Source organism: Netta rufina, assembly GCF_964035555.1.
Source record: "Netta rufina genome assembly, chromosome: 3".
In the NCBI taxonomy this organism is placed as follows: domain Eukaryota; kingdom Metazoa; phylum Chordata; class Aves; order Anseriformes; family Anatidae; genus Netta; species Netta rufina.
The window spans coordinates 5,642,474-5,666,923 of NC_140125.1; positions in this window are offsets into that span (position 1 = coordinate 5,642,474).

The window sequence follows — 24,450 nt, forward strand, 5'->3', positions numbered from 1 at the left end:
AATGAATCCCAGTAATAATGAGCCATTTTGAATTATAGGTAAAGGTAGGATGGAGACATTGTGTAGTAACAGCTACTCCTCGTTTGCACTGTTGGCATTTGGCTGCTGTGTGCTCAGAAGGCTTACTTGTGTGCCTACTTCCAGAATTGCATTTCTGGAAAATTCTGGTTGAGTTTCTCAGCTGTACTTTTGTTCAGGGTTTTGTTCAGAAAGCCAGTTCATTCAGCAGAACAAGCTTGTAAAACTGTGCAGCAGTAGCCCAGTAAAGCGTCTTCCACACTACCAAAAATGTAGGAGCCTGCAAAGCCTCCAAGCTCCTCCAGCTCCCACCAGAGAGCTAGAGCTGAGAATCCCATATGACAGAAAACAAGCAATAATTAAAAATCCCTATTTTGCCCAAAGAATTCCTTTGTTCAATGTATGTAAATGTCTTTGCTTGCTTGTAAGTGATTTCATTTTTGGTAGTTCCCTAGCTCGGTAATCTGAGCTTGGGAATAGAGGAGTCTGAAAGGAGTGTTACACTGAAACAAAACACCTGTCTTTCAGTCAAGACTAAATTGACAAGCAACAATTTAGTTGTCTAAACTCAGAGCTTTCAGGATTTCAGACTACATAAATGTCAAGATGCCTAGGTAGGGCTCAAAGGTGAGCGACAGTGTAGGCAAATATACATTGGAACTTCAATTATCCAAACCCTGATAACGCTCAGTTACCTGAAGTTTAAACATGTCTCCCCTCACTCGTAGTTTCCACATTTTTCTGTAAAATCCCTTTGTACGGAATTGCCCGTGTCTTGCCCAGCATAGTCTGTAAACTTTAAGAGCTCGTCTCCTAAGGAGCTTAGTGTGTCTGCCAGATCACAGCATCCACAACCCCTTTCTGACAGAGCCTATAATTATCCTTTCATGTTACCTGTTACATTTGGATAGAAGTATTAAAATAAATAAATCTTCATTTTCATCTTTGTTGTCTCCAGCTGCATTCCACTTCTCCTTAGGCATGGTGTCACTGGGGCACCCTTCCTCATAATACAGAGCACAGAAACACCATTCCTTTCATAATTTGGCACAGGGAGGTTGTGTCCTCTAATGAGCAGATTGTCTGGACTTCACTAGTTGGCAGAATTCACCATCGGTAAGTTGGACTTCACAGACAAAATCCTTTGCTTTGTTACTCTCCTTTAACACCTTTGACATCAACTGATATCTAAGAGTCAAGCACGCTTCAGTATCCATATTTTTGGAGCTTAAAAAATGCTGGGATCCAAATCAAGATCCCCAGAGAATTTTTGCCTTACGTGTCTCCTGTCTGTGGAGACGAGTGGTGGAGGGATTCCTTCTTCTCTTGTCCTTGCTCTTCAGCAAGCAAGCATTGCCCCCTTTATTCTTTAGGGGAGGAATCTGAGACAGCATAAGGACAGGAGATGCTTCCCAATTTCATCCCCAGTAGCAAGGACACTGGGGGAAAAAGCATCTGACTACACCAGCACTCTGAGCAGACCACACTGAGCAGGAGAGATGTTAACACGCTCATCTGTGCTATGGTCCCTTTTCAGGTAAATGTTCATTAGTGGCACTGTGGAATGAAAGTTGATGTGCAAGTGTTGCCTGCTCTGCAGTGGAGGACTTTTGGGTGGAATGAGGTCTCTGAACGCGAAACTGGCAGCATGAGGAAGAATAAGGGGTTTTTTGGCCAGGTCAGGCAATGTCTGCCTTCGCTTTAGCCAAAGGCAAAGAGCTTGATCCTGCCAGAACAAATGGCATAAGACATAGAGGATCCAACATTGCAGAGGAAAATAAAATCCTTTTCTCCATTGAAAGCAGAATTGCGTAAGAGAACTAGAAGGCAAAATGCAGTCCAGTTTCATCTGTTGCTTTGACTGGGAATGAGAAGAGAATTAAACTAAATGGGGATATTGTAAATTCTGCAGTAAAAAGAAATCTCATTCTCCTGGCAGCAAACTAAGATTGCAAAGAAAATATAGCAACAGGAGACAGACCAGAGAGTGCCCATTTCAATATTTAGGAAGTCCTCGTGTCTTAGGTGTTCCGTGGTGATCAAAATTTGAAATAAATTAAAGTTGCATTTTAATTGAATTACACAATGACATCAATTTAAACATGAGTAAACAGATGCAATTTTGTGCAATGCTTTAAATTACATTTCTCACATATGCATTTAATTTAAATTTATTGAGATGGTTATTTATGTTAATAAAATAATTAAAAGCAGTTATTTAAGAGTAACTATGAAATAGCTGTGTAACTACCTATATTAATAAGACAGTTAGTTAAGGGATAATGTCTATTGCTTTATAGTGTAATTGCAATAAACAGCTGCTGAGTTTGATTAAGAGCTGAAGTGGAGCTAAAGTGTTTGAGCAATCTCAAAAGCTATTTGTTGTAAGTGTACTACAAAGCAATAGCGATTATTCCTATTATACAAAAAGCCATAGCATAAACATTAAAATATATTAAAACTCCTTAGTATAATGCTTTTTTCTTGGGTTATTCAAGCATCTCCCTGGGAATGGTGGGGCTAGAGAAGGAGAGGTGGGGCTTTGGTGGAGAAGAGGCTTTTGGGGGGCAATAAGGTGGTCGAACACAGTTTCGTTCATATCCTTATTCCCCCCTGAGAGTACACCTAACTGCAAGGAAGGGCACCGTCTGCGTTTGTGGGCTGTGTTTTCTCAGGGGTGGCACCATTAAAGAATCTTAGGTGGATCCCTCTCAAACTTTGTAGGAAAATTTCAGCGTTGGCCTCAGGTCTGACCTAGGAATTTCTCCAGCTTTTTGTTGGAATGTAAGAAGGGAGAGCTGAGCATATAGCACAAATCGTTCTGCAACTTTGTCTATGAAATGGCTGCTGCCACTCCATAACTCCATCATTAACACATGAAGCAGACGCTTCCTGGTCCCCAAGCGTATCCTGCTTTATGGCACTGACACATACCTAAACCACAGACCATTAATTTTCAGTGGGATCAAGTAAGCAAATAGGCATTGCTTGTATCGCAGTTGTTATTTACAAACTCCATACTCTCCTGCTTCTGGGCAGTGGGATTGTACACGACACTTTTGCCTTTAAAATTTCTGCTCTATTAGGGTGCCACAAGTTTTTTAGCAAGTCAGGAAGGAGTTGCTTAATTACTTAAAAGCTGCCTTATTTCACCTTTTATTTGAGAGCAGCTCTGAATGGTAAACTCTGACACATTGATTGAGGCACAAATGGACAGATGCAGTCAGCTGCCTCTTGCTGCTCCTAGTTCAGGCACCTCTGTGCCTGTATTAAAAGTGAAAATCTCTCGGAGACCAGAAGTGCTATGAAATGCTGCTAAGCAAAGATTTTACCAGTAGAGATTTTGCACGTTTATGGTTTTGTAGGGAACTAGGTTGGCCACGTCCTGGAGGAAGATTTGTTGGGAGGGTAAGAACATGTCCTGGGTGATCAGGCCCAGGTCCAAACCTCTTCTCATGTTATTGGCTCTTGGGAATCACCCACCTCCTCGCTTTCCACCTGGGGGAAGGGCAGGTGCTTCTGTCCCGGCAGTGAAGCAAGCTTGGGGAAAATGTACTGAAGTCCGTTTGGTCAAAACCCACCAATTCATTCACATCCAGGTGGTAGAGTTTTCACATAAAAAAAAAAAAAAAAAAACTGTAAAAACTTCAAAGAGCAGGAAAAAAAAAGGTGTTACTGGTCTATCTGTGCTCGTTTCCTCCCGTCATGCAGTCTATCCCACAGGAGATATGCTACCTTTGGCTAACCAGTCATGTTCAGGATTTCCAAAAAGCCATCCAGCTTGGCAGAGCCCGGTGCACAGCAATTAACCCGGTGCCAACCCACTGCTAACCGCTGTGGGAAGGCTTTGGGTCTGCTGTGGGAAGGTTTTTGGTTACGGCAGCCAGCGCAGGGGCGGTTTGGTACCGAGGGTGCACCAGGAAGGCGCTGCTGCTGCTGGGATCTCCCCAGAGCAGCCCCTGGGTGCCTGAGTGGCGAGCGGGACTCCGGCAGCTGCTACCTCAGGAGGAGCTTAGGCAATGGCAGAGAAGCCCACCCAACATCCTCGTCTTGTTAAGCTGCTGGGGCTTGCAGCCCTTCCTAACTCTGCCCTGGGGAAAAACTGTGTAACAATGGATAAAAGACTTGGGCCTCCCAGCTTAGTTACAAAGGATTCTCTTCACTCATCCTCTTAGTGAGAAATCCAGTTGAATGCTTTTTGAAATCTTTCAAATATTAAAAATAAAATAAATCTTCTTATTCCGTTCCCCGGCGAGATTCTTGACTGCAGTGCCATGTTGTTGTGCACTTCAAGTCCTTTAAAATGTCGCGAGGACCCTCGTCAGTGCTGTGGCTGCAGCCAGGTACGGGGAGAAAATGTTATTCAGTTCTTTGTGTGCCTTCAGAAAGTCGAAGGCAAAAAGCCCTTGAGCACTGAGAAGGGGAAGGTACAGTGGGTATTAAAATCAGTGCTACCAGGCTGCGGGAGGCTTATCGCTACTAGCTGCCTTGGTTGGGATCTGTTTTGGAAAAGGGCTGGAGAAAGCTGTGGTGTTTCAGCCAGAGCCAGGGCAGTACCGCTCACCTCTCACCTGGGCGCCTGAGTCATTGCCGTGTGCTGCTCAGAGCAGTTACTGTGGAAAATACTTGGCAAATCGGTTGTGAAAAGAACTGAAACCTGTTTTTGGCTGCCTGAGAAGCTGGTTTGCCTTTCCTTTTTTCCTCTCCTGAAATGTTTTCTGCTCTCTTCCCGTATTGCCAAAGTCCACCCAGAAATGCCCTACTCCCTCTTTGCATGTGCTTTTCAACCCAGTGGGGCCGAGGTGCTTCAAACCCCCCTGAGGTTACTTATGATCTGACAGGGCTGGGAGAATGACAGCTGTCCCTGGCTGCTGTCATGAAGGGACTCGTGAAGTGACCTTAATACCTGCGGTCTTAGAAGTCATTTTTCTTTGCAGAGAAAGCTTTGACGAAAACATCGTTGTCGTTGTTTGGTAAGCAAAATCTCTTCATGGGAAGCTCTTGCAAGCAGAAAAGTGGTTTCTTCTCTCTGCCTTGCAATCTTTCTCTGTCCTCCCAAGGAGCTGTTGAATATTCAGCATCACCTGATTTTAAACTCTTCCTTTAAAGTCTTTGGAGCCTCTCAGTGTTACCAGAGGTCATACTGGTAGACTACCCTGGGTTAGAGCACACGAGAACCTGAATTTCTTAACAGTAGCTGTTTTCAGTAAAGTGTATGTTTAGCTTCATGTAAAAAACATCCAGTGGCCCTGTTAGATTTTTTTTGACATCTCGCTATCTCTGAATTTAGCTTTGGTTCATTAGTCAAGGAAATAAACAGCCACATTTCTTATTATTCACACTATCACAGAGTGTATTCCAAGCCTATACATATCCTGTAGCTTGTTAAATAATTCTTTATCCTTTAAGAAATTCCCATTAATCTCTGACCAAGAAGAGCAATAATAGGTTAGTTAGTCATCATATATAAAAATCTGAATCATTTTTACAAGTATCTTTAATGGCTTCCATTAATTACGTGTCTTCATAAAAAAGCTACCCCTCTCAAACACAGCATCCTTTCATTCTTCAAGAGGATCTAATTTCTGAAATAACTGAAATTAAGGCACTGATGCTTTGTTTGGGCAAATTAAGCAGAAAAAAAATACTTACACATCTCAAGCAGAAGGTACAAGAATCATGTTCTATTAACTTGTCAGCTATCTTCGTATTATTAGCAACATTTTACAAGTCAACCCAGTGGACTGCTATGATTAGTGCTACGCTGACAGCAAGATATTCCGAGCCTACTGGGTTGGGATTTTAGCAGCAGCCCGGGTGGAGATGAAACATCTCCTGCTCTGCTCTTTGCCTTGCCCCATGTGTCCTGGGCTCAGGTTTCGTGGTGGCTGTGTGGTCAGCAGGAAGGGGGCCCTCACGCACGCTTCCCACCCCGGCCCTGCTCTGAGGTTGGGTTTCCCTGTGCTCAGCAGCTTCGCTGAGGAGGGCATCTTTAGGGGCAGCTGATGTTTTAGCCTAGCATTTCTCTGAGTACATGTAAACGCACATCTTCTGGGGGACTAAGTGGGCCCATCAGAGGTGGACCTGCAGGCAGGACCAGTCCTTTCAAGGGCAGCTCAGGCTTCTGGCGGATTAAAGAGGCTCTGAAACCACGGCCAGGAACATTACATCGTTCATTCCTTTTTTCTTGTTCTTTCTTAATTTAAGTATTAATTTGCTACCTTAAACTGACAATAAAAGGCAATATTCATTGCCCTGCCACCAGGGCTGGAATAAACAATATTTTCAAAAATCTTTCAAAACAGCATCTCCTGCATTCATGTCTCTTCCTGTGAAGACACCAGAGGCCCTGAGTAATGGATACAAATTTTCAAGGTCAAATGTAAAACAGAGGTAGCCTCTAATCCTTCATGGCCTCTTTAAACCCTTCCGTAGTCTATAGGCTGAGAAACACAGAAAAAGGGAGGGTGGCTCCGAAGCCTCTTTCTCTACTGTTTTATTTCAGGTCATGTAAGCTTGCTCACTCTTGTGGAAGGCCTAAGGAGCTCAAGGAGGGGTTTAAAGAAGAGATCTTCCTCTCCTGTTCAGTTGAATAGTCATGAATTAGACTTTTGGGAGACTAAAGCTGTATAAATGCTTAAGGAAATCTTTTGATTACACATAGTTTTAAAAGATGCTAAAAACAGTTCTACTACAGTTAGTGGTGGATTTTTATGTACTTATTTATCTTAATTTATGATATTTTTCCCCTTCCCTGAGAAGCAAAGACTATCAATAGATAAGGGAAAGAATTCTGTGTTTTTGTATGCAGTATGAGTCCAATACTTGGCCAAAACCCAGATCTATTGTGGCAAGAAAGTAATAGATGAACTAACTAGGGACCCAGACTCTCTGGCTAGCATCCAAGAAACATTAAAAAATGTAGTACTGCACATAACAAGTAGGAAGATGCATGCAAATGTTGATGTCTTATTGAAAATAGTTAACTTATTAATATGTTGGGTTTATAGGCATGCATTTGGATTTTAAAACCTACTGTCTAAGTTCATACCCTGAAATTATCTGTTGAACTATTTCCCTGAAATAGTATTTAAAGTAGCGCCAGACTGGTGAGGTACTGAAAAAAAATGGCACTGCTGGATCTCTAGGGATGGAGTCTTTCCTTTGGGAGCATCAGTGCTGAAGTAGTGGAAGGGGTCCAGTTCAGCTCTTGGGAAGGTTTCTAAGCAATGATCCCACTTTGTTTCTTCACCACATCTTCCCCGCCTGCAAAGAAGCAAGTTGTGCATATGGCCCTTAGGAGTTTGTCATACAGGTAGCAGCATTCAGCGTCTATAGGTTCATGGGAAAGATGTGGGTCAGGAGCTTCGTGTGGTACCCAGAGATCTCCAAAGAGCATTAGAGACTGAGGATCATTGGCTAGTATAGGATTTAGTGTGACATCGAAGCTAAGGCCTAGAAAGAACCTTATTCCTGTGAGTCTTCTGTTGGATGCAGGGTATGGCTCATATTGTCATCTCCATGCTGCTTATGACTTCAAAGTCTGGAGAACATTACAGTTTTCCACCTAGATCTGTTTTGTCATCCAGCCCTGGTAAGCTATAAAAGGTGATTTGGTCACCCCTCTTGCAGACAGTCCCTCCACTAAGCAAAAGGTCCGTGATTATGCACAGCTACTGTCTGAAAGCATAACACATGTAGGTGAGGGAAGATGCTTCTTTACTTCTCATGTGCATTATATGCAAGCCAGCTGCAATCTGGCTCCCAATTAATGTCATGCAGTTGGTAATGCAACCCTCAAGTGTTTTTATTTTCACTGCCAGAAGTGTCCTCACCATTTTGCACATTGGTTTGAACATCCATTAAGAGTATTTTGTTGCACGCTCGCCAGTATGTGCAAAGTAACTGCAATTACAAAAGTGCAAAGAAGAGTATAGGAAGAAACCCACCGGAAAAGCAGGTGAGGTCCAGACGAGACAGTGCGTAGAGAGCAGACAGTACTGTCCTGTGAAACATTACAGGAGTTTCAAATGATAATTTCTCCCTATCAAAGCAATTAGAAGAAAGATTCAGTGGCTGTACTTTTATTCACAATCATAGCTATCACTAGCATTCACAAGAGGTGTTGTATTCCTGGTTTTTATGCTTTAGCAGTAGTATTTATCCCTTTTCCTCTGGAATTATAGATATTTTAAGTAGGGAATGGCTTAATGTTTGGACTACCAGGTGAATGGTGAGACTTGGTTTTCACTTTTTTTTTTACATGATCTTACTTATTCCCTTATTCCCCATTCCCATCCCATTCATTTTGTAGGAGCTGGAAGACCAGTTTCATGGTAGATGTACTAAGCAAGCTTGCTCGTGCAGTGTTGTGTGTGTTGTGTTTTTTTTTTTTCTAATCTCTCAACTCTAATTGTTGCATACAAATTGTTTAATAAATAATGTTGGACAGGGAAAAAAAAAAAAAAGAATAGATATTAATTAAGAAAAGGATTTAGGCTGACTCAGTTTCATACATGAGACAAAAGGTTAAGTAAATGCCAAGGCCGCTATGCCTCTTCAAACAATGAATATTAGTTTTAGAATCATTAATGTCTGCTTAGAAAACAGAGTCATACTGGAGACTTGTATGCCAAAATAACCAAGGCCAGGGCTGTTTCTTTTCAATCTGAAACTAAATTATTCTCCAATAGAGGGCTAAATGTATGCAATTAACAGTGCTAGGTAGGACAACAGGGAATGCCACTTTTAATATGTAGCCAAATTGAGATCAAGTTTTTCTTTGAATCTGGTAACTTGGACATTTAATATGCACAACCAAGCTCTGCAACAGAATTAGTGAAAAGAAGCAGATAATTAACTCCTTCACTGCTTGTCAATGGAGACAGAGTGATTAGCCTGCTGTTTACTGATTTCTGTCTTCTAAAGTTGCTGGATCTACAAAAGCGATGTTTTTTTCAAGTACCTTCCATACGTGGGCAAAGATTAAGACAGTTGTGTAGTCTCTATTAGAAAGGGGATTACCACATTGTATTTTTAAAGAAAACTTCATCCTGGGAAAGATTAGTTTCTCAGACGGGGGAGCTGAGGTTGGAACAAACGTGACCATACGAGTTTAACTAAAAGTGCTTATTCGGCTTCTGAGTTGAAAAGCTTTAAGAAGAGTGGGCTGAAAGGCTCAATTGTATATTTTAAAGCTAAATAACAAAATACTTTCTAAGCAAGTGCATGACTCTCGTCGGTATGTAGGCAAACATCAAGGTGCTTATTAAAATTTCCCAGCACCCTCAAGTGCAGAAGAGATATTCTCTGCTAGACAAGACAAGTTACTTACACGTTAGCATCACCCATTTAGTATGAGTGTACCTAATAATGTTACTTATTTCCCATCCAGTGGTGTCTAGGAGGATGAATGTATTTATTCCTTGCATAAGGCAACTGAGTTGAGCAAATGCCCAAATGGGTCTGGAGCTCACCTCCAGAGTCCTCGATAAGCTATAATCTCATAGAATTTGCCTCGGATGTCTGTAATTACAATTTTTGATGGGGCAACAAATCCAGTCCAATTGCTGCTGTCTTTCTAGGCCTAGTTTGGCTCTGGGAAGTTGAAACCTGCAAAGTTCAAATATATTTTTTTTACTTCTAATTTTATCTAAACTCAGTCTGCACTTCCTTGCTCTGGGTTCTGCTTGAGCTTAAAGCAAGAGGGCATTATCTCCCACTGCGTGGAACTCAGTCTTTTCCCCCCGCGAGAAGGCTTTCAAAGCCGTGCATTCGGTTGCAGCGGTGACTCCTGCTGAAGTCAACAGCCACATGCAAATAAATCCTCTGGTTTGGAAACGGTGCACTTAAATAGTTCAAGTTTTGTTTCTAAGGCTGAAGTGCATTAACAGCTCTCATTTAACTGAGTAAATACTATTATGCTGAAGTCCTTTGCATTGTCATCAACAGGAAGAGAGCTCTGCTCTAGGGCTTGTTGAAGGGGCTGTACTGGAATGCATTGTATTTACATTCAGCATTTGTGCCATGTCTAGATCTCCCTCTCCAGTTTCTGGTGCTTGCTGCTTCCAAGAGAAAATGCCTTATCTGGAGAATGGGCCTGTCCCGGGACACGTGCTCAAGCCCAGTTCTGAGCCTCGTACCCTGCTGCTGCTATGAAAGAGCAATATTTTACCTGACCACTTTTAAGTCACCTTCATTAAGACCATTGGGAAAGAATCGGTGCATTTTCTAATTGTTAAATCTTGATCTTTTCCTTTGCATAATTTTCTCTGGGGAGATCTGGACTCCAGGTGAGTAAAGTTTGTTCCCTCCTGCCCAGCTGGCCTGACTGCGGGGTGCGCAGGCAGACTCCAGCAACGAGCAGGTCTCTGAGCTGAGGCATCACAGTGGTCCCACCCACGTGCAGGGGCTCTGAGCAGGCTGAAGCCCTCAGTTTGGCTCTCAAACAGCATGACCAATGCCATCAGGAAGAAAATCTCCAGGATGCTTAGTATCATGGCACACTCGAACTCATGATTTTATCCCTTATGGATAGGTCTCAGCACTCCCAGTCTATCCTGACAGGCCCTGTCTCTGCTCATTCTCCCATCCATCACATCTGCCTTTATGGCAGCACTCTGTGACCAACCTGGGGCAGGCAGAATGGCCCCGAGCCCTTCTTCCTGATGTCACTAACACAAAAGCACAGGAGAAGATTAGAGTCCAAACTGCTGAGTATTGGGAGCAGCCTGGATGCTTCTTTCCCTCTGCAAAGTGACTTTTCACAACGTGACACAGAGCACCCTCACTCCGTGCTTCTTCACCATGCCAGCCGTGTTCTTGGTGGCTTTCTGTAGCCACCTGTGGTCCTGGTGTTGCAGTGGCAGGGCACCTGGGACATACATACACACCGATGCAAGCCTCATATCAGCCCAGGAGTCCCTAAAATAGTGAAGGAAAAGGGAAGCGAGGCTGTGTTTGTACAAGGCTGCTCGCAGAGGTATTCCTGTTGCACTTTTATACTAACGTGCTCAGCGTGGCAGTGGCAGGGCAAGCTCAGCAAGCACTGGGGAGCGCTGGCAGCCCTAAGCCCCTGCTGCCCCAGCGAGAGCCAGCCCCGCATTGATCTCGCCGGCTGCTCCAATCCTCTCTTCCCTCCCTCCAGGCTGCTCCAGGCCTTTCTCTCAGCGCCTTCACAGCTGGCTCTGATCTGCGCTCCCTCGGCTCCCGCCTGCGCCTCCAAACCCCGGCACGCCATCATCCTGCGCAGGCACTGCCACCGCTCCTCTCTCCCCCGCTGCTGCAAGCCTCAGCTCTGCTGCCTCCCTGCCAGGTGCTACCTCTAACCTCGCTGAGCCCCATGGGCTCCTTCGCTCTTCTTTTACCTTTCCTTCCTTCACACGCCCGTGTCCCCAGACAAGCCCCGTCCCGCTCCCCCAAGGGGTGACGGCTGCCACTGGCACCTCTCTCGACACCGCTGCTCCTCCGCCCCGGCTCCTGGTCGGGCAGGGTTCAGCCACTGCAACTCACCGGGGCACAAAAGGTGCTTACACTGAGCTCGGTCATTCCTCAAGAGACCTCACCCAGTTTTATAGCGCAGCCCGTCCCATCAATCAGTGTATCTCTCAGCGCCGACAGGCTGGACAAGGGCTCGGCTCTGCTCCTCGCGACGTTTAATCCCCAGCGCCGAGTCGGCAGGACACCGTAGACTATTGGGTTCCGCTCAGGCATAATTCCATCATTACCATTGATTTGTTCGCTCACGCTCCCCACGGTGCTTTTAATCAACTCTCCATCTTTGTGCCTTCACACCTTTACGCTTTTCATGATTGGCTCTGCTACCTTCTGCCTCTGCAATGAAATAGTACCATAGAAATCCGCCTGCATCTTACATACATTAACAATTCCATTTCTTCTCTCTCTGGTCCAGTGAAGGGATCTCCCTCTCCCACAAAGGCACCACTGTCTCTGCAAAGCGCTCCGGTAAGCGTGCGGGGAATGGCTTCTATTCATTATTTCTCAAAGTCCAGTACAATGGGTTATAATTAGTTACTGGCCTCCTTGGTTTACTCTACCTTCAAAGGCTCTTTTATATCTTAAAAGTGAAGGGAGATGCTGACATTAATTTTGGCTGTCTCTCCATAGCATTGTGCAGAGAAGATAAAACTAACACACAGGTAAAGGGAGAAGTAGCTCACTAGCCAAAAAAAAAAAAAAAAGAGTAGCAAATAGGGTCATCATCACATTCATTTCGTGAAAGTAGTGTGGTGTTGGAGAGAACTCATTAGCCTTTTTGTTCTGCATTCGCGCCACCATTTATCAGCGGCTGTATCACATGTCACAGCTACGATCCTTTCTGGCATCCAGCGTGGGACCAAAGGGCTCCCGGAGAATGCTGAGTTTCGACGCCAGGGCTGTGCCGCGTGATGCACTAGGCGCTGTATTAATTGTGGCAGATAAATTTTTTTCCAATATACTCCTAAAGGGACACTCAATAAAGCAAAGTAGTGTGATTTACCAACTCAAAGAAGCATGGACGAATAAAAACACATCATGGGCCTGTTCTTCTTTCCCCTAAACCTCCAATAGTTTGTTAGCACTGAAAGTGTTGGGAAATGTTTGGGGGAAAAAAATTACCCTAATCAGTCCACAGCAATGTGCAGGCTGCTTTCAGTGAAACACTTAATTTTAGTTGTGTCTCAAGTGGCTGTGACCTGTCAAATCGTTAAAGAAGTCTGCTGCTTCTTTAAGCTATGACTCTGGCCACTTTTGTGCATGCATATATTATTCTCCACTGCAAAGTGCAGTTTGGGAGTAGTTTTAGAAACGTACTTGGAGCTCTTCCATGAACAGCCCTTCAGTCTTTGCAGAAAATACCTGGGCATTTTTTTTGTAGCCTGGTAAAATTGGCATCATACTAACAGGGTCTTTAAAAAAAAACAATGTATTGAACTCCCAGCTGTAAAAGCTGAGCAGAACTAGGTAGAAGGTTTGCATACATCTAGACACATACATGAGTATACACATATGAATGTACACACACAGCTGGAGGTAGTACACGTGCATATGTTTCATAGTCGCACACAAAACAGAGCATACAATTTGTCACTGCTGTACTGAGGACACAAGTTGAGGTCCGCACCGCGAGTGTGCTGCGTGTGGGTCTCCGAGCAGCTGCCAGCTGATGCCTGTCCACATCTCGCACCAGCGCAGAAATATGTGGGAAGGGAGAGAGCTGCAGCCTTGTTCAAGCAGCAGAAGTTGCAGTTAGCATTTTAATACATCATCTAAGAAAATGTCTCATGTCTGAAAGCGGTACACATCCGCCATCCCATCTGAGCACAGGGGAAATGCTTGTTTAAATAGTTCGAGCATCAGAGCAGGACGTGCGGAGGCTGATCCCGACCCTCTAGACTCGGGCAAGTCAGTTAACCCTGTGACTCGACTGCTGAGAGCAGCGGCGTTTGCTTACCCCACAGGCAGATTGTGAGGATTAATTAATATTTGCAAAGTGCTTTGAAGATGAAAAGTAGCATGTTAAGTACTATAAAGTATTATTAATAGTGATAACAAACCGATAATTTTGGAGTATGTAAGTCTTTTCTTAACCTTTTCTAGCAAGACCTTTCATTTGAAACAGCTGAAGAAGTCATACAACTATAGCCAGAGTGTCTGAGCCCCTGTTTTTCAAGGCACTGGGGATATGCTGATGGAGCAAGGCACTAAATAAGTACAAAATACATTCAATTTCACCTTAAAATGAGCTATGATATGTTTTAAAATACGGTATGATGCAGTGTACTTTCCATGTACCAAGGTAATATGCCTGGGGTGATTCAGTCTGTTAAACGTGTCAGAGTGGAGCAGAACAGCTTTGGAAAGATTCAGGCTCTTTGTGTTTGGAGCCTGTGCTTTGCCTTCTACCAGCTGTGAATCCATCCCAAAATTTCCACGTTTTCCATGTGTCCTGGTGCTGGCTTCAGCCAGTAGCTTCCTGCTCGCCTGCCCCTGGCTGAGCCAGGGTGACCTGCGCGGTCGCACTGGGCACAAGCATTGCTGTAGGAGGCTCAGCGAGTTGTGAGCCTCCCCTTGGGCCCTCTGCAGCCTGCGCTGCCCAGGGAGAAATGCTCGGGCTGCTGGCAGTGCCCTCTGTGTGCAGCCATGTGGGGAAGGCTGGGGGCAAGCCGTAGTGAGGTGCAGAGCGTGGGGCTGCACGTTGCCAGCCAGGGCTCCTGCCGGTACCCATTTGGATGTTGTGCCGAGAAAGTCAGGCACTGAGAGCAGCCCCAGGCAGGAGGAAGTCTGTCAAGGTATTAATTTGAAACAAGAAACAGTTCAGCCTTCTATGGCCCAGGTCCTTAAAGCCAGTTTTCTGGCATTATGAAAAATGCTTTCCCTCTGAAAACTTTTGAGATCTAAGAATTTTGTCTGGAGCATAAACAGTAGGACTCTCATGAAGAGTAAAATTTATTTCTTTGCTTGATAGGGTCAAGTAACTCTAACTGGGATTAGCTAATGTTTCACAGAGCCTGATGTTTTTGAGGCTAGGGAATCCCTTGAGGAAGGAAGATATCCACGTTTGATGAGAAGCTTCTAATAAAATTAGATATTGCTTCTGAACTTATCAAAGGAAAATGGGAAGCAATGAAAATTAAAAGTGTAGCTCTGAAATCTTGTAGAACCCTGACAAGATAATGATCTGGCATTCACTGGCCACAAGTTTTTCCTCGTTCTGCCCCATTTCCCATGCACTCACAGTCCTGCACTCACAGCCCCTGCTTCTTTCTCCAGTCAGATGACTTCAGTTGTCTCTCTCTCATTTCCCCTGTCAGCAGACCCACCTCTACACTCCCCCAGGCAAAGAAAAAAAAAAAGAGAGAATGAGAGAGAAGGAGAAAAGAAACAAAAGAGAACAGCAGTCAGGCTGGGGTAACTTGCCAAATCCCAAACTTTCTCGGATGAGTTATTGCTGTAGACAGGAATCACCAGCAAAACAAAGGATAATCTCCAAGACAGCAAATATAGCTGTCCTATTCCCTTAATCTCTTTCTGAATTATTAAGTGAAGACCTGGGACATTTCCGAAAAAGCAGGACTTCTTTTATGAGAGGGAAAAGGCTTGTGGCTTTGACAATTTGTCTGTGGTCAGAAGGCAAACTCTGGGGCCAGTGTTCCTTATGACTTTTACATGAACAAAATAGGAGACAGTAAAAGTAGAAATCAGAGAAGATGTTTTGAAGAAGGGGAAAGCAATTCCACCACTGCTAAAAATATATGTTTTAACTGTTTGCCTTCCTCTTTGCAAGCAGTTAAACTTTTCACTCTAGGAAAGATCAGAAGTAGGAGAGCTTTTCAGACTGTTTGTGCTGTATCTATTTTCTGTGTTCCTGGACTGTTCTTTCCTCATGCAACCTTCGTCTGAAAACTTGCTTGCCAGAGACACCAAAAGAAATTGTTTGCATTATCCTTTTCTTTTCATGGGATTCTCCCAAGATAAGCTCTACCATACTTGATAGTGGTTTCTAAAAACAAACTAGCTATGGGGGAAACAAATAGGGAGGATACATAATGTAAAATTCAAGTGAGAGAAGTGATTTTATTATTGCCCTGTGTACAACAGAGATATAAAATCTAGCTGTTCAAAATCTGAAATTTGATCTTTCTTTTCGGTTCATTGCGCATGTACTCTGATACCTGAAACTCTAGCAAGGACACTGCTCTGGTTTTCTTTTTCCTTTTCCTCTCCCCCTTTTTTTTTTTTTTTTTTCTTCCCTCCAGGTGACTTTAATCTGTAATATCAGCAATAATCACTGTGGTATTGTTGCCTAGGCATTCTTGAAGAGTCAGAAGTGGACTGTAATTGAAGAGTTCATTACCAAGATCAGTTGGCTCCTTGATTACAGTGGCAAGGTGAAATATATATCCTCACCAAAAAGCAACTGCTAAACCTTTAGAGAAGTCACCCACTTTTCACTCTTTTTCATTAGGACCCCGACAAGCTTGTCAGCAAAATTAAAGGTATGTCATTCACATCGTGCATGCATTGCAAAGGACTATAAACCTGCCAACCTCTTTGATGAAATAAAAGGGTTTTATTTATGATTCATGTAGGAATATGAGGTTATTTTTATTCTGTCAGTACACTAATAATCAGACAAGAGCTCAGGAAATGAGAAGGCAAACTGACAGGGAAGGTTCTGATAAAGGGGAACCCTCTAGGGTATTTTGCCCCCTTTGTAATCTCCTCCTTTTTAGTGAGAGGTTATAAGCATGGCATAGCATGATCTTGCATCTAGCTTGGCTCATAGGAACAAAGAGAGTAGCTACCTAGCAGGACCTGCGGTATAATTCCTCAAGAAAAATACTTCCACCAGAGAGGTCTGCATTGCTGTGGTGATGTGAACAGGAGCGTCCGGTCTGGTTTTCCAAGAGCACAGTGAGTTGCAAAGATACCCTTCTTTTCTGCTTGCTTTCCTCCTGGGCAACACGACTAATCTTAACAAAAAAGGAGACTGTAAGCCTCATACGGAGCCATTGCAAATTTGTTACCTATTTGTTTTATACTAATTTGGACCAACCCAAAACAGAGCATTTTCCAAGCACTCCCAGCCTAGCTGGACATGAGATACATGTACAGGGAGGATGGGGAAGTAACTCCCTTCGCAGTCCCTGGTCAACATCTTTGCTGGCAGAGGAGCTAGGTAGCAGGCTACGTTTCCAAATGTGTCTTGTCCTGGATGTTTCAAATGTTTTGGCAGTCTGCAGCTGCTTCTGTTGCATCCTAGCTCAGTGAAGCTTCTGGAAGTGCATTTTGTGCTTACTGGTGTAAGCTGTCATTCATACCACAAGCGCCACCACGATTACAGAAACACTCCTTGTGAGTAAAAAGGTATCACTGCGTTAGCTGGCTGGCCTTAAGTACAGTAGTTTGCTGAACAGTGGTGTGCTGGCAGGAAAACACAGACTAGCAAAATATATGCGGGATGAAGTGAAACAAAGTTCACTGGAGGAAAGAAAATAATACTAATCCTTCATTCAATAAGCAGTGAGTTAAGTACATTTTGCATGTTGAAGAAATGTAAAAGCAAAGGGAAGAAAGCACACATATAAAGGTGGCAGGACTGCCTTCCTCTCTAAAGACAACACATGGGGCATTTAGATATTAATAATACCAGGAGTCATGCCCAAACTGCTGATATAAAATGCAGCCTCTGGTTTAAGGTTCCACGGAGTTTCAGGGTGTTTGAATTCCCTCTGATCAGAGAATCCTGCTGAAGTGAAGGGATGATGTTAACATTTTCATGCATTGTTTAAATCATTGAATAGACCTACAGAGGATTATAACCAGTGTTTAAGAAGAGATTACATTTACTCTCCAGATTTGCGATCTCTGCCATAACTTTCCACACTCAGATTTGTGCCTTACAAAGGTTTGAGAACTTTGCGTTTGGGTACATGGGGCTGGCTCTGAAAGGATGAGTCACGATCCAAGCAGCAGAGATGCCCTGAGCAGAAATAGTCTGGATGTTGGACCTACAGCTAGTCTCTGTGGCCGTCTTGGGTGTCCCCACAGCGACATCTCTCCCAGACTTGTTGCTTGTCCTACACCATCCCACTGATGCTAAGATTAGGGGTAAGTCATAAGGCATGTACAGAGACCTACTGCACTGCTGCCCACTGTGTTTTATGTGTTCTGCTCCAAGCAGCACCTGAAAGAGATGGCCAACACATTTCCCTCTACACGCTCCTTTCCTGTTCTTACCCTCATGATGCTTTCTGGATAGTCACCTGCTTTCTTTTCCCATGGCGAGTCATGGAATCAGCTTCTCTTTTTGTCAGCGTTTGCCTTTTTTTATTATTATTATTTTTAGCAGCTACAGCAAAACAATTTCCAACAATTGAAATTTAAATCCCTTGATGGCAAAACATGGTGCCATTAGCAAAGGAGCTTCAGGACAGAGGCAGGATGTGACATTATTTTTTCAGTGTCTCCTCAAAATTTGGTTAGATGTCAGGTGCTGGGAGCAGCAGGATCCTGCCATCTGCACAACACTTGGTGCTGGTCCTTCTGAAGAAGCAGGAGCTGCCTGGCTTTATGACTATGGTGTAGTCTTGGAAGGACAAAGAGAACCCCAAGGTGCTGCTGTCCCTTTAAAAACCTCCTTTCTTCTATGGACTCAGTGATTTCCAATAAAGCATAATTTTATTTCTCTGAGCTAATTATGAACTGCTCTCTTCCAAACTGTTGATCCTTTCACACAGCCAAAGGCATCACCAGCAAATCAGACCCAAGATTTGGGGGCTGTGATACTGCACCACTATTCCCCGTAGCAGCCAAGTACTTCTCCTTGTACCTCTCAAGCCTGCCATTGTGCTGGAAAGTAGAGCAGGTAACTACTTCATCAGTCCGAGATTTCATTCTCATGGAGCACGGAGGTTCATTATACTTACTTTATCAGCAGTAAGGTTTACTGCCGAATCCATGAGAGATATTCATGTGAAACATGAGCAGAGAGAGAGGCATTGCATCTTTTCATTAATAAGCCCTCTTCTGGGATCCGGCATTAGTGAGATTCAGCGGATCATAGAGCACAGGGGTATCATTTTTACATGATTACTCTAAATTCTTAAACCAGAGGCTTAGGAGAGAGGCTTCGCACAAAGGCAGCCGTGGGAATTGTTAAATGATTGGCACAGCACTCGCGATGGGCTGAACCACTCTGGGTACCTCCAGTCATGGGGGGTACCAGCAGGCATTTCATTACCTGCCATCAAGGGAAAAGTGTAAAAGAGGGAGTCTATCAGGCAGAGGAAGCTGAGCTAACCCTGCGAAATGTCTCTGTAGTTCTGTCTCTCCTCCTGAACAAACCTCTTGCCATAATACTTATGCAGGGCTTCATCACACCACCCAGGCTAAGCTGTTCTCTTCCCTTGCTGTGTCTTTGTGTCTAGGCTTATTTTTGGCCTGTCTGATCCTACCTTCTTTAGTATGGCTACCAAAATAATCCCTAGGCAACCTCCACCCCCAAATAATTAACTGTTGACTGAGCAGAGGGGTCATTTAATTCCACCAAACGTGATACCTCTGAGATACATTTTGTACACGTGAGAAACTGTGGGTGGCCCAGAGGATTGGTACACAGCTAGCAAATCTTTGCTAGGTTGTGAGGCTGATGACATTAAGAGAGAAAGGATCTGGAGGCCTACATTGTTTTCTCATTGTTTTCTCATGTCGTTACATGTTCCTTCTGTGACTTCATGCAGCTCCATCCAAAAATATTGCCTTGTACTCCCTGTGTCTGCTGTTCAGTCCTGTCCTGCCAGGCTGTATGCGAACCAAAATCAGAAAGCTGATGTGGCTGAAAAAAACCTCTTTGTTTTCTCCTAGGATTAGTCTTCAGCTGTGTAAGTTCCTCAATCAGTTCCAGAATACAGATGCACAAATGCTTATCCCAGCATGAGAAAAGAGACCCCACAGGGACTGAAGGGACTGGACTGCTTCTGTCATTGACAGTGTCAGCTTGTATCAGCCAAAAGTTTTGGCTGAGCTGTGGCTTCTACACCCCATTTAGAAAATGAAGACATTACTAATTCTTTACTTCTTACGTGTCCACGAGGATAACATTGCTGACATTTGCCATGAGTGTTAGCAGAAATGTAATTCCTGCACTAATTCCTGACTTGCTGAGGTCTAGCTGCAAAAGCCTCCAGTATCCCCCCCAATCAGTGCCCGAGCCTGATCACTGGTTGCTGGAGATTGTTTTAAGGTCTGAAGCTTAAAAGATAGAAGAAGGGGAAGGAGAAGGAGAAGGAGAAGGAGAAGGAGAAGGAGAAGGAGAAGGAGAAGGAGAAGGAGAAGGAGAAGGAGAAGGAGAAGGAGAAGGAGAAGGAGAAGGAGAAGGAGAAGACCAGTGAATTTCCAGCCTTGGTACAACAGATGTATGAAACCTAAGAGCCGTATTAGAGATTTCTGAGGTATCATACCATAAATTATTCTGGGCCTTGGTATAAATCCATTGATTTTCAGGTTTTTAGTAACAACCGATTGTAGGCAGAGATGCTCCTCTTTGGGGGGACTTCATTCAATCTAGTGCTTTCTGCAAGTCCAAAAAGAAGAAGGAAAAAGGAGAACCAAGAAGGCGAGGTCATGTGGGGCGCTAAATAATCCAGATCAAACAGCAACGAACAACCCGATTAGAAGCCAACACATTTCTCTTTTCAGTATCTCTGAAATTGTTTGGCAGACTTAATTAGAAACAGGTGCAAGCTATAATATTTATTGCAACAATGCATCATTTTTGTCTGTTTCCAAGGTCATCGTTCTAGCCAATAGGAAGCCAGCAACCCACAGGGAGTATAACTTAGTCTATATGGGTAAAACGTGAATTACTTAACCCTTTATCTAATGGAATGAAATACAACATTGCACAAAGCACAAAGCTAACAAAATGGAAAATCCTGTGAGAAATCTTTCATGATAACAGGTTCCAGTGAAGTAAGTGACATCACCAGCTGAGCTAATAGCCAGCCTTAGGTAAAATGGAGTAGGTACAGATAAGGAAGGAGAAAAACACATTTTTTTTACTACTTCTCTTTCAAAGGCCTGGGTTTATGTGGAATTTGCTGCAGTAGGAGGCCATGATTGCATGTTATCTAGTGCCTACTGTACAGTTGGGTCTCATACGCTGTGTTCTGCTAAGCTTTAGCAATCTATTTCTTGGGCTGGGTCCGTCTCCAGAGCCACCAGGCTGCAGATGCACCTGTACAGCGGCACCCAGACACCGCCTCCTTGAGCTGCCAGTTGAGCGTGCCAGGGCTTTCAAGCGAGAGGAGCCGGGGAGGTAAAGCTGTTGATCCTTCCTGCCTTTAAAGACAGCAGACTCAGAGAGATGAGATCCGTGTACTTCAGTGCATCTGAGGGTAAGTGTCCCAAACATGATTTCACCTGGTCCCACAGTGCTTGGTTTGGTTAACACTGGCAGTGCCCTTGGTTACAAAAAAGCCCCATTTTCAAAGCTCGCACTTAATTTCCTCTTGTGATTTTTTCTCATAATCTTTGCATGAATTCTTTGTGTTTTTGTGATCATTTGGGAATGAAGATCTTCTCTGAAATTCTATTTTATTCCTTTTAAATGTGACAAATACAAATACGGAAACGAGGCGGCATACGTTAATAATAGAGATGTGTGACATTGTGGGATTTTTGCCTTTTTGCAAAAGCCGCAAGAAGATGCCAATATTTCTGCAGACGGAAACTATTTTTTCCACCTTCAAATCATCACACAGCATAAAATCCGTGGCTGTTTGAGTATTGTTGGGTAGATGCTGAAGGTACCAAGGAAATGGAGACTCTCTCGTGACAATTTATAAACACTGGCTCCTATCTTGTTCTTTTGACAACCACAACTCCTTGAAAGGCACCTCAGCATCTAGTCATCACCATTGTCCAGATTAATTGTGATACTTCTATGGTGAATTAATAATATCCTCCGTGATCTCAGGCACCATTCTTGAAAGAGTACCATCCATCCGTTAAATTTAGAGGTAAAGCAATATAAGCACATGATGCTGATGGATCTGGGATTAAATTGTGAGCAAACATTTATTAAGACACAGATCCTGCTATCATGTTTAGAGAGCTCAACAGAATACAAGCTGATGATTAGAGAGGACCCATTCTCCCCCACACCTGAAGCAATGTCCCAGCACTGAATCCTTGAGAAGTTCAGACCTAGTTGGAGACTTTGCAGCTCAACATCCTTGCTAATTTTCTTCTCTTCAATGCATTTAATACCCCACACATTTTAACTGTGCCAGGCTCACGCCTTGCAAATCCTTTTAACAGTAGGTTGGTAAGTCTTTACATCATTCTGTGCATCACAGGATTTCTTAGATAATCTGTTTCTTGAAGTATTTGTAAAATCCCCTCACCGTAATTTCCCCTGGCTCACTCTCTTCTCCTCCCTAAGAGTACAGAGCTGATACAGGGCTAGCTCTGAACCTGCGAATCTGTCCCAGTGTTATCACTGAGGCTCCTGCCAACGTGTCACAGGTGTGCACAATGAGGAGCATAAGTTAAAAAGGGAGTTTGTGATTGTCCAAAACCAGCTAGGATGGCAGCTGCCATCGTGCAGAGCACTGCTGGCACCCGGGAGCCAGAAAAATTAGGGGAGGGCAGAGGAGAGCCTCCCTGCATGTTTAAACATATTTCAATCCAGTATTTGCACAGTTCTTCAGAGACACAATGTGAGTAAATGTAGGGGGATGTGAATGAGCAACGAAGGCTCCTGACGGGGAGCTGAGCAACATGTAAAATTACCAAGCGAGCTTGGGACTTCTGTAAATGCACTGAGCACGCTTGGAAAAGGTGATGGTGGTTCTGGGAGGCTCTGCTCAGTCATGGTGTTTTGCTTTGTGTCCTGGCTGCCAAACCATACTTGAATTGTATTTTACTGGGAAGCAGGCAGCTCGAGTTACAGGTGAATGGCTGGGTTAGCTGCCTCAGTCTTGGGTCATTTCTGCATTGTACTTAACTGAATAATACCTTCCCTTTCTTCTTCTTCTTTTTTTTTTCTTTTTTTTTTTTTTTTTTTTCTTTTGCTCATTGATCAAGCTGCTTTTGAGAAAAGTGATACTTTGCATATCTGGCTAAGTGCTGTTAACAGCCTCTGCCTGCGGTTTGTTAAAATTAAAAAAAAAAAAAAAAAAAGGAAAAAAAAGAAGTGTGATCTTGCTGGAGAAGTAATTTGCTTCTCTCCAACCAATGATGGCTTGCACTTTATGCAAATTGGTATCTAGGGACAACAAATCCCATTTAATACATATGCATAGTTCATAAAAAAAACGACGTGAGAGAAAGAGAAAAAAGATAAAGCAACGAGTCAGCAAAAGAACAGGTTCCGAGGAAATTTATTGTCCCAAATTGGACATTTGTAACAGATGATGTGAACAAGTGTTAACTTTGTTTTCAGCAGCTCTTCACGTACATTCACTAGACATCACACAGATTATGTTTTAAGGATCTGAACTGTAATAAAAAAAAGTGTCTGTGGGCTTTGGAGTGTTGTGTTCCATATGGTTGGGGAAGTGCGGAGTTATTGCGACAAGCATCTTGTGAAGCTCATTACGCACGGCGGTGTTAGATGCGAATTGCTGCGCATCGCTATAGGGTACGTACATGACATCCCACAGTCAGCAGATAGCAACTGGAAATGAAAGATATGAAGGCACAGAGTACAGCTTCAGGGAACATGTTAGACAAAACATCTGCTGGTATCAGAAAGCTGCATTATCAGATCATTGTGGCCATGAATTTTTTATAAAGACATTTTTTTTTAAAGCTGCAACTTTGAAAGTGACATTTTGCGAGAAAGTTTTTGATTGAAGTGTGATGTCAGGAGAAAGGCCAGTCTAGTTTATTATCTGTGTAAGAGCCAATATTGGCAGCCTGAATCGACTCCTTTCTCCAAGCAGTTGGGTTGGCCATTCACTACAAGTGCTTTTTCCCTTCCGATCCTGATGGCTGATAAAATCTTGACCCAGCCTGCAGGTTGTAGCTTTATTACCAGGCTCCTCAGCAAGGAGCTCTCCAAGTTTGGTTCCTGAAGGGCTACTTTCTGGTGTGGCTGGGGCACCACTGAACAAAACTCACCAGGAACGCAGCACCTGTGTGTTGGGGACATGGAGCATGGCGCGCCTCAAGTGCAAAGCACCGAGAGGCCAGCTCAGCGTCCTTGCCTAATTCCCACCCGAGCGGGGCCTGCGCTGTAACGCTGAGATCTGCTGGCTCTGTCAGGGATGGCCACAGTTAACAAGGCTGTCCTATGGTGCTTCAAAAGCTTCCCCTGCCCAGGGGCTGTACTTGGGGAGCGTTGCTGTAAGCTGTGAACATCTCAGTGCTGAGCGGGGCCTCCTACCTACTTAACATTCCTAACATTCATCAGGGCGGTGAGATGGCATGAAATGTATGTGCATATTGTAACTATTTACATTAAATGGCCAGGCGTGTTCCAGTCTCTTGCCTGTCCGGCCCAGCTATGAAGTTTTGTTTGTGTCACTTGTACTAGAGGGTGAAGCGACCTCCTCCTCTGCAGCAACAGGTACCGATGAAAACCCCGTCTCTTGCTGATCTGCAGTTGGTCTCTGTCTCTTCAGTGAAGTCCCTCAAAGCCGTGCATCCGAATGGGAGCACACTGACCTCCCAGGCCGATTCACAAGTGGTCACCTCAAAGAGAAGACCACCTATTCCCTGATTTTTGGACCTCCTTCCTAAGCCTTCTCCCTGTCTGTGTTAAGGGAGGGTGGGAGAACAGAGGGCCATGTCCAAACGCATCAGGACTTATGAAAGGATTTTGTTGTCAGCGGCTATTTTTTATGTAACACCGTTCATTAATGCAGTGGGGGCTGCACAGAAAGCCAGAGGCAATTCACGCTCCGTCGCTGATACTTAGGG